Raw genomic sequence first — 16316 nt, 5'->3', positions numbered from 1 at the left:
GCGCACTTTCAGGGCGAGATCGATCGTCTTCTGTCTGGAGAAAAAGTAAAATGCGCGAAACTCGGATCTCTGAACCCGCTGGTCGACAAAAGGGGCTTACTTCGCGTCGGTGGTCGCATAAATAAGGCCAATATCGCGCTAGATCAAAAAAATCCTTTGCTTCTCCCATCTCGAAATCACGTAACTGATCTGTTGATTCGACATACGCACGAAAGGTTCTATCACACCGGGATTCAATCGACATTATATAACATCCGGCAAAGATTTTGGATATTAGACGGTCGAAATCAAGTTCGTAAAATCGTACAACGTTGCGTGAGATGCATCCGGTTTCGAGCTACGCCAGGGACCTACAAAATGGCCGATTTGCCGAATTAAGAGTGAATAATGCGCCGGCGTTTTATTATACAGGGGTCGATTATTTCGGTCCTATACTCATCAGAGAAAAAAAAACATAGACATCGCGGCAGCGTGAAGGCGTACAGCTGCGTATTTATCTGCATGTCGACCAAGGCTATCCACCTTGAGATCGTGAGTGACCTCACACAAACGCATTTCTAGCAGCCTTGCGGCGATTTATAAGTGGTCGGGGTATTCCGGCCCATATCTACTCTGATGATAGCACGAATTTCGTCGGCGCAAATAGTCAACTCCGCGAATTGTACGCATTGAGAGAATCCGAAGAGTTTCGCTCGCAACTTTGCGAATTCACGACAACCAGAGAAATCGAATGGCATTTCGATCCACCTCTTTCAACCCATTTCGGGGGTATCTGGGAGGCGGCTGTAAAGTCATGTAAACACCACCTCAAGGGCGTCATGCGAGATCTCTTGTTCACTTATGAAGAGCTAATTACTCTGGCAATCGAGATCTAAGCCATTCTCCATTCGCGCCCACTACGCCATATTTCGACAGATCCGAATGATCCAATAGCTTTGACACCTGCGCACTTTCTTGTTCGTAGACCTCTTACCATGCTGCCGGAAAATAATTTTTCGCCTGTTCCAGACAACCGATTGTCGTCGTGGCAACTAATAACTAAGACCCGACAAGAATTCTGGCGCAGATGGCAACTCGAATACCTAAATGAGTTGCAGAAGCGACAAGAATGAATAAATCCAAGCGAAAACATCGTTCAGGACACTGTAGTCCTATTAATCGACAAGAATCAACGCTCTATGCAGTGGAAACTGGGTCGAGTGGTCGAGTTGCATCCGGAAGGCGATGGCGTGGTCAGAGTCGTTACCGTCAAAACGACTGGAGGACTTTGCAAACGCAACATAAGATCGATTTGCGCATTGCCCACAAGCCAATAGAATGACTGTCGATTATTAAACGAATTTCGCATTTAAGTTTTCAATTTCTAATCTAATTTCTCGATTTTTTAATTTCTCATCTAACTTCTCGATTATCAGTTTATTAGTTTGTAGCCGTTCAGATACAATTCCAAAAAATGAAAAAAAAAATTTTTTGTGTTTCTGTGCAATGTAAGCCAATAATTTTCTTTATAACACATTCCAAATATATTTACTTGAATCTGAGGCAATAACTGGGAAAGGGATCGTTAATAATTAAGTCTACGACGTGTACTACTGTATTGAATGATTTTTTTAGTTAACACTTCCAACGGGGGGAGGATGTTTAGTGAATGAGAATAATTTTTGTGGTATCTGTGCCATGAAGCTGAAGTTAGCACGCGTGCTAGCTGGCGCGCGCGAGAAACTTTCGAGCGGGCCTGTACGCACCGAGCGCTCAGCCTCGACGGCGCGCGGCACCAAGCGGCAACTCTCTGCGTGTGGAGCGCATAGAGAGGCAAAGCTATAGTCGTTGCGCACACATCGGTTCAGCGGCGCGGTTCTGACACAAACGCGATGCTCTCGTCACAATCTCGAGAAACGATTGATGACAAAAAAATGCTTAAGATGATTAAACTATTTCGCGCTTTACTCATCTAACGATATTTTCAATAAATCGATATGACAAGTAAGAGAATACGAAAGAAAAAACGATACCCGCTTCCAATCACTATTTGGGGCTGCGAAAAAGGTTGATATAGAAAAGCAACATGAATTCTACTGTTCTGTCCTGAAACACAGGATTCGAAAACTATATATATTTCCAGCTTACAACACACAATTATAATGTTTGGTGAGTTTCGGATTTTTCGCGCTTACGTCGCCGGCATTTGCACAGGCATGACAGTAAGGGGTTGAAACTTTTTAACAGTTATTCCGATATGCTTCCAACCAAAATCTTAGAGGAGATTCCAAAGACGCCGTTTTTGCAATTTTAAAAAATCGATAAGTTCACATTTTTTGAATTTTTCGCGCTCAAGTCGCCGGCATTCGCACAGGCATAAAAGTCAAGGGTTGAAACTTTTTTACAGTCATTCCAACACGCTTGCAAACTCGAATCCCGAAGGAAATCCCGGGGACGCGGCTTTTGCAATTTTTAAAAATCGATAAGTTCACATTTTTAGAATTTTTCGCGCTCAAGTCGCCGGCATTCGCACATGTATGATAGTAAGGGGTTGAAACTTTTTCACAGTTATTCCGATACGCTTCCAAACCAGAATCTCAGAGGAAATTCCAGGGACGCAGTTTTTGCAATTTTTAAAAATCGATAAGTTCACATTTTCAGAATTTTTCGCGCTCAAGTCACCGGCATTCGCACAGGCATTAAAGTAAAGGGTTGAAACTTTTTTACAGTCATTCCGACACGCTTGCGAACTCGAATCCTGAAGGAAATCCCGGGGACGCGGCTTTTGCAATTTCAAAAAATCAATAAGTTTGCATTTTTAGGCTTTTTCGCGCTCAAGTCGCCGGCATTCGCACATGTATGACAGTAAGGGGTTGAGACTTTTTCACAGTTATTCCGATACGCTTCCAAACCAGAATCTTAGAGGAAATTCCAGGGACGCAGTTTTTGCAATTTTTAACAATCGATAAGTTCACATTTTTAGAATTTTTCGCGCTCAAGTCACCGGCATTCGCACAGGCATGAAAGTAAAGGGTTGAAACCTCTTCAAAGTATTTCCGATACGCTTCCAAACCAGAATCGTAGAGGAAATTTCAGGGACGCAGTTTTTGCAATTTTTAAAAATCGATAAGTTCACATTTTTAGAATTTTTCGCGCTCAAGTCGCCGGCATTCGCACAGGCATGAAAGTAAAGGGTTGAAACTTTTTGACAGTCATTTCGACACGCTTGCAAACTCGAATCCCGAAGGAAATCTCGGGGACGCGGCTTTTGCAATTTTTAAAAATCTATAAGTTCACATTTTTAGAATTTTATGCGCTCAAGTCGCCGGCATTCGCACAGGCATGAAAGTAAAGGGTTGAAACTTCTTCACAGTATTTCCAATACGCTTCCAAACCAGAATCCCGAAGGAAATCCCGGGGACGCGGCTTTTGCAATTTTTAAAAATCGATAAGTTTACATTTTTAGAATTTTTCGTGCTCAAGTCGCCGGCATCTGCACAGGCATGAAAGTCAAGGGTTGAAACTTTTTTACAGTCATTCCGACACGCTTGCGAACTCAAATCCTGAAGGAAATCCCGGGGACGCGGCTTTTGCAATTTTTCAAAATCAATAAGTTCGCATCTTCAGGCTTTTTCGCGCTCAAGGCTTACAATTTTCAGAAATTGATCCACATCCATTCTTCACATATTACGTTTGGTTAAGTATTCCATCTCTAAAAATTTGTACATACCAAATCCATTTCAACTCAGGCAGGTAGGAAATCGTGATGTAACGGAATTTTTCCAAATCGAAATATTTTGTTTTTGTACCGAAAAAATATTGTGTGTAAAATTTCCAAAAAACAAATATCACTTTACGAGAAACGTCGGTTTCTCTAATTTTCAACAAATGCACGTCATTTCGTTAGTTTTTTTAAATCTTCAAATTTCTTTTCATGTTCCAAAAGAATGCAAAAAACCCAATGAAATAGAACCCAAGAACAAGCAGGTGCGACGATTTGTTTCAAAGATATAACGTTTATAAGAACTAAGTGTTCGTTTCTTAAGAACTTCGATATCACTCAATTAAACGAATTCGAATGGCCACGAGGCTGAAGCGAGCAGCCAGAATTATCAGCCACACGTTCTAATGCTTATTCAAATAAGGTAGTCAAGACCGAAATCCAAAATTTTGTGAAATACCATGAGCCCTAGAAACTATTTGAATATGAGGATAAAATTGAACTGCATTTTTATATTTGCAAAAAATTTAACATATCTGGCTGCTAACTTTGGTTGCTAGCTTTAGCTTCGTATTTATCCGATTGCTTTTCCAAACGCCGCCTTTGATGATTCTGCCTTGGTTTCTTTTTTGCTGCGCCAAAACAGAGTGCGGCGTTCGCATACGTTCTTTTCACCACCACAGTTAACCAAGATCTTCTGAAAAGAACTCATTACTCTGTTGACCTCCGGAGAGCTTGTGACGATTGCATATTAGTTTTGAACGAATTTTCATCGCAAATCCTGCTCACAACAGTCACTGTACTCGCCGCATCGATTTGTACAGTTTTTGTCATCAATAAACCAAAGTCATTGAGTGTTATTTAATGAAGAAAGCCTTACGCGATACTTCTAACGTCAACTGCAGGTAAGTTTTGTAAATCAATACTTCAATAATCATGATTACTTTTTTTTTTAATCTTACCGATTTGTGAAGTCTTTGTCGTTATTTCGTTCGTGATAAAAAATCTGAACGTGAGACAATTGCATTTTTTCTTATTTCTCATACTCACAGTGCGTGTCCCTCTACAGTACTCGAGACGTCACCATCCGACCTTGTGGATCTAGTTGAGGGAAATATTTGATAAGGACATACGCCTAAGTTTCTAATCCCACTCTCGAGAAAAAGGAAATACGCCTCTGCGTTGTGTAGGGTGCTTGGCACGGTAATTTATATATTTTTGTTTTAAGCCTCGAATTTTCGAGTGCGGATTATTCGTGCAAAATTGATTTTCGTCATTGGGTATCTGGTCATTGGGAATCACGGTGTTTGTATAAGAGAAAAGATTCCGGAAAGGCATGGTGTGGAAAAAAAAACGAAGAAATTGAGTCGATTCGTCAAAGTTCACCCCATTAAATGCACCTCTTCCAATTTTCGATAACCAATTCGATTTAAAGCATTGAATCATTTCATAAAATATATTTTATATCAAAATGAACCTTTCCGCCAACGATTAAGAAAATGTGAGAAAGCGACATTGATTTCGGACAGTTGGTTTCGGCGTGAAATTACTGTAATACACTCACCGGAAGGATTTACTGCGCAACTGGGAATCGTCGAAAAAATACATATATTCAAAACGCTATGGCGTGGTAAAAAAAATCAGAAAAAAATTGAAAGCCATTTGATGGTTGAAATTTCCTCTTCAAGTTGGTTTTTGAAAATTTTACCGACCGTCATTTCCCATCTTGTGGCGCAGAGTTGCGCAATGTACAGAAAACCAAGTTTTTCAAAGTTGTCTGTGAGGCACCGGAAAACTCATAGAAAATTTTGAGAATCTACGTTTTGAAGCTCGGAATTTCTACTTTACAGTGATTTTTGACGATCTTTGTCAATTTTTTTTTTTCACTGAATCAATTAATTTTGAAATCGCAATCACCGATATGACTTGAAATCACTTTAAAATCACGCGCAAACACCTAAAATCACTTGAAATTGCTTGTCAACTGATTTGTAAGTGAATACCCCTCGGATTACCCAGTCTACATCCACTCGTCTAGCCTATACGAATGACTCCAATCAACATCGAATAACTCGGTGAAAAACAATTTAATACAGAATATTAAAAAAACCACTTTAAAGGCAAACTTCGAGCTTCAAAACGTCTATCGCGAAAATCTTCTGCTTTTCTTCTGGCGCCTCGCAGATAATTTTGAAAAACTCGGTTTTTTGTGGATTTCGCATCTCTGTGTTCAAACCTGCGCAACGAGGTGGAAAATGATGGTAGACCAAAATTTCAAAAACCAACTAAAACAGAAAATTTTAACCATCGAATGGCTTTTTTCAATTTTCTTTCAACAAATCGTGGTCGATGCGTCATTTCCTAGAATGTTTTGCCGCTGATTCCAATTCCACATGCTTGCGTTGCACAAATAATTTATAATCTCCAGCGGAGTACTGACTGGGGTATTTAGACGTCTTTGACATCTTTTTTCCTCCTTAAACTAATGGAATAAAGAGGAAACAAACGTTCTTGTACTCATAAATTCTAGTCAGTACTCAACTTCACGTATACACATAAGATTACTACAATGGATAACAACTTCGCAATTTTTAAGTGAAATTCCATTTTTTTGAATTATACTTTTGACAGGTTTATGACGCAAGTTCATTTATAAATAAAACGACGAAGTCATTTATCAACGAGGATGGGTTCTTCAAGCTATGCATACATCATTCGATGAACATGTTCTCAATTTGTCGAAAAAATTCATCCCATATTCGCTGTTATTCTTTCGTATATATATTCTTCTCACTTACTCAAAGGGAGATTTTGAAATTGTATTTCATACATGTACTATGGATAATTTAATAACTTTAGAAAGTCTCGTGAGGGCACTTGCGAAATTGTATCCTCACGAAAAATTTGATGATTTTTTTCAGCAGCCCAAATGTAAATCACATATCTCAAAAACCACTGTCTGGCGCGTCGTATGCTTTGAAATTATAAAAGCTTAAGACAAGCGCACCGTGAAAAAGTATACCAGAAGGTGTTATGACTTGTTTAGAAAAAATGTGGTCGCGATAAAGCTACATGTTTCGGAATTAGTTGAAGGCAATAAAAACAAGATTTCCGATGTACAACATGCATCATACCTGGTTGGCATTAAAAATACGGAGGATGTAAAAACACAGCAATATAATAGCAGTAATTCCAAAATACATATTTCTGATTCGGCAGAGGATAATGCTGTTACTACTGACTGTGATCTCGGGATCAACATTTTGGACTTTGATGAGGTTGACACTACCGATCATAACTATAATAACGATGATCGGAACATCAAACGTTCACCTTCTGTCGAGGTTGATACCACTGATATTGACTGCGGTAATAGAGACCATGTTGAAAATAATGAGATGCTGTATGGGGAACCGTTTTGCAGTCAGTCACCTTTTAACGCGATTCAGGATCATATAAGTTATGATTCACGTGAAGCAGAACGGAGCTCACATTCAATACAAATCTCGCACCGAAAACGTAAACAAAAAACTGGTGCAAGAATTTTGGATGGCGAGATAGTGATTCCACGAATTTTTTTGGCAAACTTATTGGACATGTGAAGCAAAATTACTGAAAGGTTGGACAGATGCTTTGGTTTCATATCTCAAATCAGTACAACGTTATGATTGCTGTGTTTTTTCATTCGCGTCGCACAAATGCAATACCGCAGATAAAAAGAGGGTAGCATACTTTTACGCAAACTTTGAATGTTTAAATTCTCATTGTGCATGGTTTTGTCTGGAGGCCCATGACCCAATTGTTGCCCCCTTTCAGGACGTTTCATTGAAATTTTATCGAGATCGCGAAATTGAACATAACCCGACTGAGATCCATCGGCGGCACTGGAAGGGAGAGCGTAGGGAAAAATTAAGCGCAATGGCCGAGACAAAATCACCAAGCATGGTGAAATATGATTTGCTACAGCAAGTTTCTGAACGTATACTATATGCTGGAAACAGGGATGATGCACCTAGCTCTGCAATCGTGCAGAAAGTATCTAGCCAACGTAAGGGTAAAGAAGATCTACACAAAAACTGGCGCATTGACTTAGACAAATCAGCTGAAATGTATAACGAAAAGAGACCCGGGGAACACGTTCAGGGATACATTCAAAATCCTATGTTGATTATCTTGTACACGGAACGGCAGATCCGCTACTTACTTTAATTAAAACCAGGTACCGTGTTCTGTTACCTAGATGCTACCGGTTCTATAATAGCTAATCCACCCTACGTCAAAAAACAAATCTATTATTACGCGCTGGTACTCCCTGGAAGCTATAGGTACGGTCCTTTACCGCTGTTAGAATTCATATCTGAAATGCATAGCGTGCCCTATATCAGCCACCCGCTATCGGTGTTCAATTACTCGATTTAGCAAATGACTTCCCGCGATCTAGTGATTAATAAAATTGAAACCGATTTTAGTCTAGCCCTAATCCAAGCAGCTTTGAAAGCTTTCAACAATGGCATGTCTCTGTCTTGTTATTTGATCTTGATGAATGAATTGATGCAGAAAAATACTGAAAAAGAACAAACGTTTACATATATTCAGGTTTGTTCTTCACATTTCATAAGAACAACAATGAAAAAAGCACTGTCTTTATATTTGGAAAAATATCGAGTGGATCTTTTGTGTGCTTTGATTACACAACTTATTCATTGTGCTGATTTGGCTTCAGTAACCGCAATCATGCGAGCAGCTATGGTTGTTATCGGATGCAAATATATCACACAACAATTTTCCGAGTGTTTCGAAAAATTGAAGGGAGATAACACGATCTCACCTGATGTGTTTGGCGGTTTTGAGGGCTCACACAGTGAAAACAGTGATATCCAAGATGAAGTGCCTATGCGGACAGACGGGGTACGCCATAGCTATCCTTTTTATACAACTTTCGCAGAAATCAAAAATACTATCGAACAAGCCTTGTCAGACGAGTTGACAGTTTTCGAAAAACCAACAGTTAATAAGTATTATTCTCCGGAGTTTTTGGATTATATGCTAGAATATTTGCTACCATATTTTCCTTTGTGGTCGGCGTTCGTCCTCGAAAATTTTAATCTCACGAGTGACTCCAATGCATCCGTAGAAAACTATTTCAAAATCGTGAAAAACGATATTTTAAGAAAGGAACTCCGTATACCAGCTCCAAGATTTATAAGAACGATGGAATCGCTACTTGACGGACGACTACGAGACAGAAAATACATTTTACGAAAAAAGTGGTTGAACTCCAAGAAACGAAACCCCGACGCTCTCGAGCTTGCAGTAGAGACGTGGAAAGATAAAAAGAGGCCTCGAAGTAACGTCTATTTCAAATTTCCAAAGAAAATTACCGATATTGTCAAAGAAAGTAGGAACATAACTACCACCGCCATCGAAGCCGACGCATCACCCGTCAAACCCGAGACTGGCCAAACGACAGACATACGAAGAAAACGTGACATGAATAGTTTTACTCCGCGTTTAACCGAAAATGATACATCATTCCCTTTTCAATCAGAGTCACTTCAAACAGAAAATGATTCTCTAGACGTACACAACGAGACTTATTATGAGGACATTTTTGAGAGATTTTTCGCTGAATCTCTAACCTTCCCATCCCTAGATTTCCGGACTTACAGAGAAATAGCGGGAATTCCATTGACTTACCAAAACTTAAGCTGCTTGTGGGAAAATGCCTGGCTCGAGGGTGAAGTGATTAACAGTTTTTTTGCGATTTTGCAGGAGATTGCAGCGAAAAACGAATTACAGTTACTTTGTTTCGATTCATATTTTATCGAAAAATTGCTAGCTCCGGAAGGTTGCGTTTCGATTGGGTTTCGGAACTGGGTTGAGCTTGTGAAACCGACGGAATATGGGGTGTGGCTTATGCCCATAAATGTAAACCACAATCATTGGACATTACTGGTCGTGTTACTTGAACAGCACGTATTTCTTTATTTGGATACGTTCCACAGCGCGCCACCTGATAATTTGATGGACAGAATTTGTGCATTTATATCTTCTTTTCGTACAGCCCGTAGTAAGAAATCAACCAACTGGAACGAATGGGTACTATCAATGCCAACAGATACCCCATCCCAAATAACGGAAATTGGAACGATTAGCGGAAACTGTGGGGTACACGTTTGCGTTTGGGGCTTCATGATTTGTAGTAGTTCCAACGTTTCATTTTCTGAGAATGATATGAATACCGCGCAAAAAGGAATAGATCATCTGTTGCTAGAATTCCCTATAACTGCAACTATTCGCAAACGTAGAAGAACGCATCATACCATGCTTAATTGTGATGATATCCGAAAGTTTCCACAAAATATGAGCAGATTATTGTCCGTGACGAGAAGTCCACCCCTATATTTTCAATCTACTCTAGAATTTTGTGCATCCATAAATATTATTGTAAGAAAATAAAAGTTTGTAGTTAATCCAATATGGTATAAAAATGATCTTCCTTTGAGTAATCTGAGCATCTGATGAATACAAAATTCGAGTTTGCAAGCGTGTCGGAATGACTGTAAAAAAGTTTCAACCCTTGACTTTCATGCCTGTGCGAATGCCGGCGACTTGAGCGCGAAAAATTCTAAAAATGTGAACTTATCGATTTTTAAAAATTGCAAAAACTGCGTCTTCGGAATCTCCTCTAAGAATCTGGTTTGGAAGCATATCGGAATAACTGTGAAAAAGTTTCAACCTCTTACTGCCATGCCTGTGCGAATGCCGGCGACGTAAGCGCGAAAAATCCGAGACTCACCAAACATTATAATTGTGTGTTGTAAGCTGAAAATATATATAGTTTTCGAATCCTGTGTTTCAGGATAGAACAGTAGAATTCATGTTGCTTTTCTATATCAACCTTTTTCGCAGCCCCAAATAGTGATTGGAAGCGGGTATCGTTTTTTCTTTCGTATTCTCCTACTTGTCATATCGATCTATTGAAAATATCGTTAGATGAGTAAAGCGCGAAATAGTTTAATCATCTTAAGCATTTTTTTGTCATCAATCGTTTCTCGAGATTGTAACGAGAGCATCGCGTTTGTGTCAGAACCGCGCCGCTGAACCGATGTGTGCGCAACAACTATAGCTTTGCCTCTCTATGCGCTCCACACGCAGAGAGTTGCAGCTTGGTGCCGCGCGCCGTCGACGCTGAGCGCTCGGTGCGTACAGGCCCGCTCGAAAGTTTCTCGCGCGCGCCAGCTAGCACGCGTGCTAACTTCAGCTTCATATCCGTGCCTATGTCTATATGTGTGTTGTTGACAAGAGCCAGCGGTGCGTGCTCGGCTAACGCCAAGACAAGGTGTCCGGCCGTTGGGCACCAGTCGCGGTCCGTCTCGTGTAACGACAAGTGTAACGACCCTTAATAAATCGGTTAAACCGGCGCACTTGAGTGTTTTAATTAATAACCCAAATCACAGCCATCTTCGTTCGGACTATTGCGATGTCCTAACTGCCGCGCCCGATTGATTCGAATCACCGAGAATTCCAAATCTCGTTTGGGCGAAGAGGGGGGCGCACAATTTACATTTTGGTTCAGTTCATCACAGTCCTTCTCCAAGCAAGGATCGTCGGTGGCAGACAGGCGAAAGAGCTCCGGACCCTTTTACATATGGGTCTACCGAGCAAAATATATATATACGATAGTCAATAGTCGAGGTGAACAACCATGCGGTTCTAGACTCTCTGACTCTCAGTCGAGGTGAGCGGCCGTGTGGTTCTAGATTCTCCAACCTTTGACTATATACCCCTTATCAAACGAGGACAGCAACAGCTGACAAATCCTCGGTGAAGGGCATTACAAACATTCACTCGAAAGTAACACGCAAATCAAATGAAATTAAATACAAACAATCACACTTTGAGGTGCGAGATCGCAATAGCACGGACCAAACGTGCTCTATAAACACTCACATACGCAAATACGCTATTGTCACAATTTCGTGGGTTTTTATGCTATAAGGCTTTTCCCACAAGAGCTAATAAACGTAGAAAATTCGATAGCTCAAATGCAAGTTTTTCATTCTAAAAATCTTATTCCTCGTATTCTCAAAAAAAAAAAACCGTGTATACGAAAATACGAGGCAACTTCGCAATGAAGGAGCTTCGACAATACACAGCCTAAGCTCCACTTGACTCTCCTTTTCGACGCGCAAAAACGTGACCGCGGCGTACGCCGTCTAACTTGCGTCTGAAAACGTATGCAGAGCCAATTGGCCTGACCCGAGTTTTCTTGGAATTTCAATTTCACTCAAGTGCGTTAATTGTTCGTGCCATAGTAGTAATTCTTTTTCCGTATTATCGTCAACTTTAGTATCCCAATCGATATTCACCTCGCATAACTTTTTTAAAATCAACATGGGTATCAATGTTACCGGAGCTGTGTAACTGATCGGATCAAATACTTTGTGGGCTGCCGATAGAATTTTTCTTTTTGTTATCTCCTCGCCCTACTCGTCTAGTAAAGCAGGATTGATTAGCAGCGTTTCATGCGATTTATTGAATAAGATGCCGAGCACTTGCGTAATTTCATTCTCTGCACCGTCACGCGTATGCTTCCACCCTCTCAATCCGAAACCGCCCTTCGCCATAATTTCTTTAGCTTCCGTGATGAACGAAATCAGTTCCTCAGCTGTTTGTACACGCGTCACACAATTGTCGACGTAGAACGACTTTGCTCATTTTCCAATAGTTTCAACGCGCCACCTATGTGAACCTGGCACCCCACTTTGAAATTATTTTTTTTCGTAAATTTGCATCGATTGTGCTTCGTTTGTACTTGTTTGTAGCTGGTTGTTTTTCGTTTGTACCTCATAGGGAAAAAAGATATGGCGTTTTCAAAAAATGATCCGCACCCCACTCTCAAAAATTTCGTTTTTTCCAACAGGGATCGCTTCAGAACCGTTTGTACCCGTTTGTACCACCTTCGACTTTGTTTGTACCTCGACTCAAAAAACGGTAGAGCCATTTTTGAATTTTCAGAAAAGCTAACTCTCCGGTTTCCGAAGATAATCAAATTCTGCTAACGGGGATCGCTTTACAATCATTTGTACCCGTTTACACCACCTTCGATTTCGTTTATAACTCGACTCAAAAAACGGTAGAGCCATTTGTGACGAGGGGTGAACCTCGCACCTAGTTGGGGAGAGCGGAGGGAGACGAGAGACGAGGGAGAAAGAGTGTACGCGTCTGAGTCGTGTAGAACAATTATCGGGCGTATATTTGCTTGTCCCCGAGGGGCCTTAAAAGCTAAATTACAGAGTGCGGTCCCACGTGGCGGCCGGTCACGCCCCGGCCGATTAGCGTGAACTTAAATCTATTTCGTTAAAACTAATGATTAGGTATAAATGATGGTGTGAGTGAGAGGGTGTGTGTGAGTGTGTGGGTATGTGTGGGTGTGTGTGGCGGAGGGGGAGAAGGTCGGATGAGGATGCAGTGGTGTGAGGTGGCGGCGGGAGGAGAAAGCGATTGGCGTGGTAGATGTACTGAAGAGTCAAATGTGGGTCAGCTAACCTTTTCTGCCGCGTGAACGTGGTGTCGAGGGGGCTTCCTTCCAATTCAGAAGCTGGCACAAGAGTGACTTCTCCGGCCGGCCCGGCGCGTCTTCGGGTGCGCCCGAGCCGGTTCGGCTTTGTTCGGCCCCGCTCCGCGGGTTTGGGGCTTATTGTGACGTGCACGCGGGGTGCAACGTCACACATTTTTGGATTTTCAGAGAAGCTAACTCGTCTGTTTTCAAAGATAATCAAATTCTGCCGACGGGGATCGCTTCAGGATCGTTTGCACCCGTTTGTACTACCTTCGATTTCGCTTGTACCACGACCCGAATAACGCTAGAGCCATTTTTTGATTTTCAGAAGGGCTAACTCTTCGGTGTTCTGAGATAATTAAATTCTGCCAACGGGGATCGCTCACAATCGTTTTTACCCGTTTGTACCACCTTCGATTTCGTTTGTACTGTAACGTGGCATTTTTTTTGATGCTCGTTACAAGTGGCTCCCCGAACCTTAGGCGGGACTCTAACAAGGGATTTCGCGACAAGAATGATTATCTAATTCGTAAAGAGCGCCAGGACAAGGGTCACGCATCCGAAACACTGAGAGGGGACCCTTTACAGGCTAGCGAATGGAGTATTACAGGGTTTTTGTTTGATTTTGTTTTGAGTATTTGCGACACCAACCAGGGAGATAGACGACGAATTCGAGAGTGTGGAACCGGCCGTAAAGAGAGACCTCAACAGAGGATACACCGCGAGCGAAGGGTCTCACCCGAGGCTACTACGGAGGGAGCGCCAACGCCGAGCTCTGCCGCGAGGGAAACCAAGGCGGACGAGATTCCCGCTGTTGGCCAGCGCACCGTAGCCTGCCTTCCTCGCGATACACCATCATGCCAACGATCGTGCTGCCTTTACGCCACTGACGAGGACTGAACACCGGAGAGTCCAACGACCAATCTGTGAGCCGCGACAACGGAAACCGACGTTAGCGATAAGCTAGAATTTAAGAGTCGCGTAATTCGATACCCAATAAGATTCGTCAAATTTCGGAAACGACAACGCCTCGGTTTGAATTTTTGGCTCGGTGTGACGGAGCAGGACACTTGCGTCCTGGTGCTGAATCTAGCGAAGGCTGCGAAAATTTTGTAAAGATAGTTTTATGGGTTATTGAGAGAGTTGAGGGATTGGTGTTAAAATTTTGGGATTCGCGGAAGACGGGACTATTGTCCAATTATCGTGACGGAGATTTTTCTGGTCTGGATTCATTGCGGTAAGCGCTATTGCTTCTTTGCGGACGAATTTCGAGAACGGTTTAGGTCGGCGCACCGGGTAACGGTTGGCCATTTTGAATTGCGTCAAACAATACTCGAAATTCGTTTGCCGCTTTCCTTGGTTGGTGGCCGGAGCTTGATTTTTTTTTTTTTGCGATAACGTATCGAGTCAATTTTGGCTATTGTACATGTTGAGTAGAGTCATTCGTTTCGTTATTTGCGAGCAGCCCAAATTCCGCTGCACAGGGTCAAGTCGCGTTCGCCTGTTCAGAAAGTGTCACCTCTCGTATAGGTCGCGTATCGCCAAGTGTGAGCGCTCTGTTTGGCTGGGTTATTATTTCTAGTTTCCTTGTTTGATTTGTTTCGGAAGATAGTGAAGTTTCGGATGCGTCGCGATTAATCGCTTCGATTTAAGTTGTTAAGTAAGAATTACTGTCGAGTACTTGTAGGGTACGTTTTGCGATTAGCGCGATAATTCTGTTAGGGTTTGGCGAATAGCGCCGATATTTATAATTAAGGGAAGGACGATCACGAGTAGCGTGTTCGTATCGTTGTCGATTTTCTGTATTTTGATTTCTGTTTTGTTGATCTCGTTGAGACGAGGAACGCGACTAGCGCACGTAGATTTAAGGTCTAGTTAGGATTTGATTTCCTTTCTATTTTGTTTGTGGAATCGCGGGAGGCGAATTGAGTATCTGTTTCTTTTTCCTTTTGTTTTGTATCGCTTCGAATTTTTTTTTTTTTTGAATATATTATTTTATTTTATTTTGTTAAATTCTGTATCGTGTCAAGTGTCCGTTCTTTCTCTCCGCAAAACTACCCACCCCCTCTCCGCGGTACTGAGCTACCTGGCATAGAGAAGGACAGCCGAAGAATTGCGAAGGTAAGGATTCGAGGCGTGTTTATCACGCCAGGCGCCCAACAAAATTTCGCGATAGCTTTGGTAAGCTGCAGATTGCATCGCGGGTTGCCGAATCATTGTGCACCAGGTTAACTCTTGGGAACTTCTCCAGGTAAACAAGAGCGGCGAAAAACCTCGTCACAGTACCTCGACTCAAAAAACGGTAGAGCCATTTTTGATTTTCAGAAAAGCTAACTCTTCGGTTTTCGAAGTTAATCAAATTCTGTCAACGGTGATCGCTTTATAATCGTTTGTACCTGTTTGTAACACCTTCGATTTCGTTTGTACCTTGACTCAAAGAACGGTAGAGCCATTTTTCGATTTTCAGAAAAGCTAACTCTTCGGTTTTCAAAGATAATCAAATTCTACCAACGAGGATCGCTTCATAATCGTTGGTACCCGTTTGTATCACCTTCGACTTCGTTTGTACCTCGACTCAAAAAACGGTAGAGCCATTTTTTAATTTTCAGGAAAGCTAACTCTTCGGTTTTCACAGATAATTGATTTCTGCCAACAGGGATCGCTTCACAATCGTTTGTACCCGTTTGTACCACCTTCGACTTCGTTTGTACCTTGACTCAAAAAACGGTACAGCCATTTTTGGATTTTCAGAAAAGCTGACTCTTCGGTTTTCACAGATAATTGAATTCTGCCAACGGGGATCGCTTCACGATCGTTTGGACCCGTTTGTACGACCTTCGACTTCGTTTGTACCTCGACTGAAAAAACGGTAGAGCCATTTTTGGATTTTGAGAAAAGCTAACTCTTCGGTTTTCACAGATAATTAAATCCTGTCAACGGGGATCGCTTCACAATCGTTTGTAGCCGTTTGTACTAACTTCGATTTCGTTTGTACCACGACTTAAAAAACGGTAGAGCCATTTTTATATCTTCAGAAAAGCTAACTCTTCG

Source organism: Diprion similis, chromosome 9, assembly GCF_021155765.1.
Source record: "Diprion similis isolate iyDipSimi1 chromosome 9, iyDipSimi1.1, whole genome shotgun sequence".
NCBI lineage: Eukaryota > Metazoa > Arthropoda > Insecta > Hymenoptera > Diprionidae > Diprion > Diprion similis.
Note: the sequence above shows the minus strand (reverse complement) of the source record.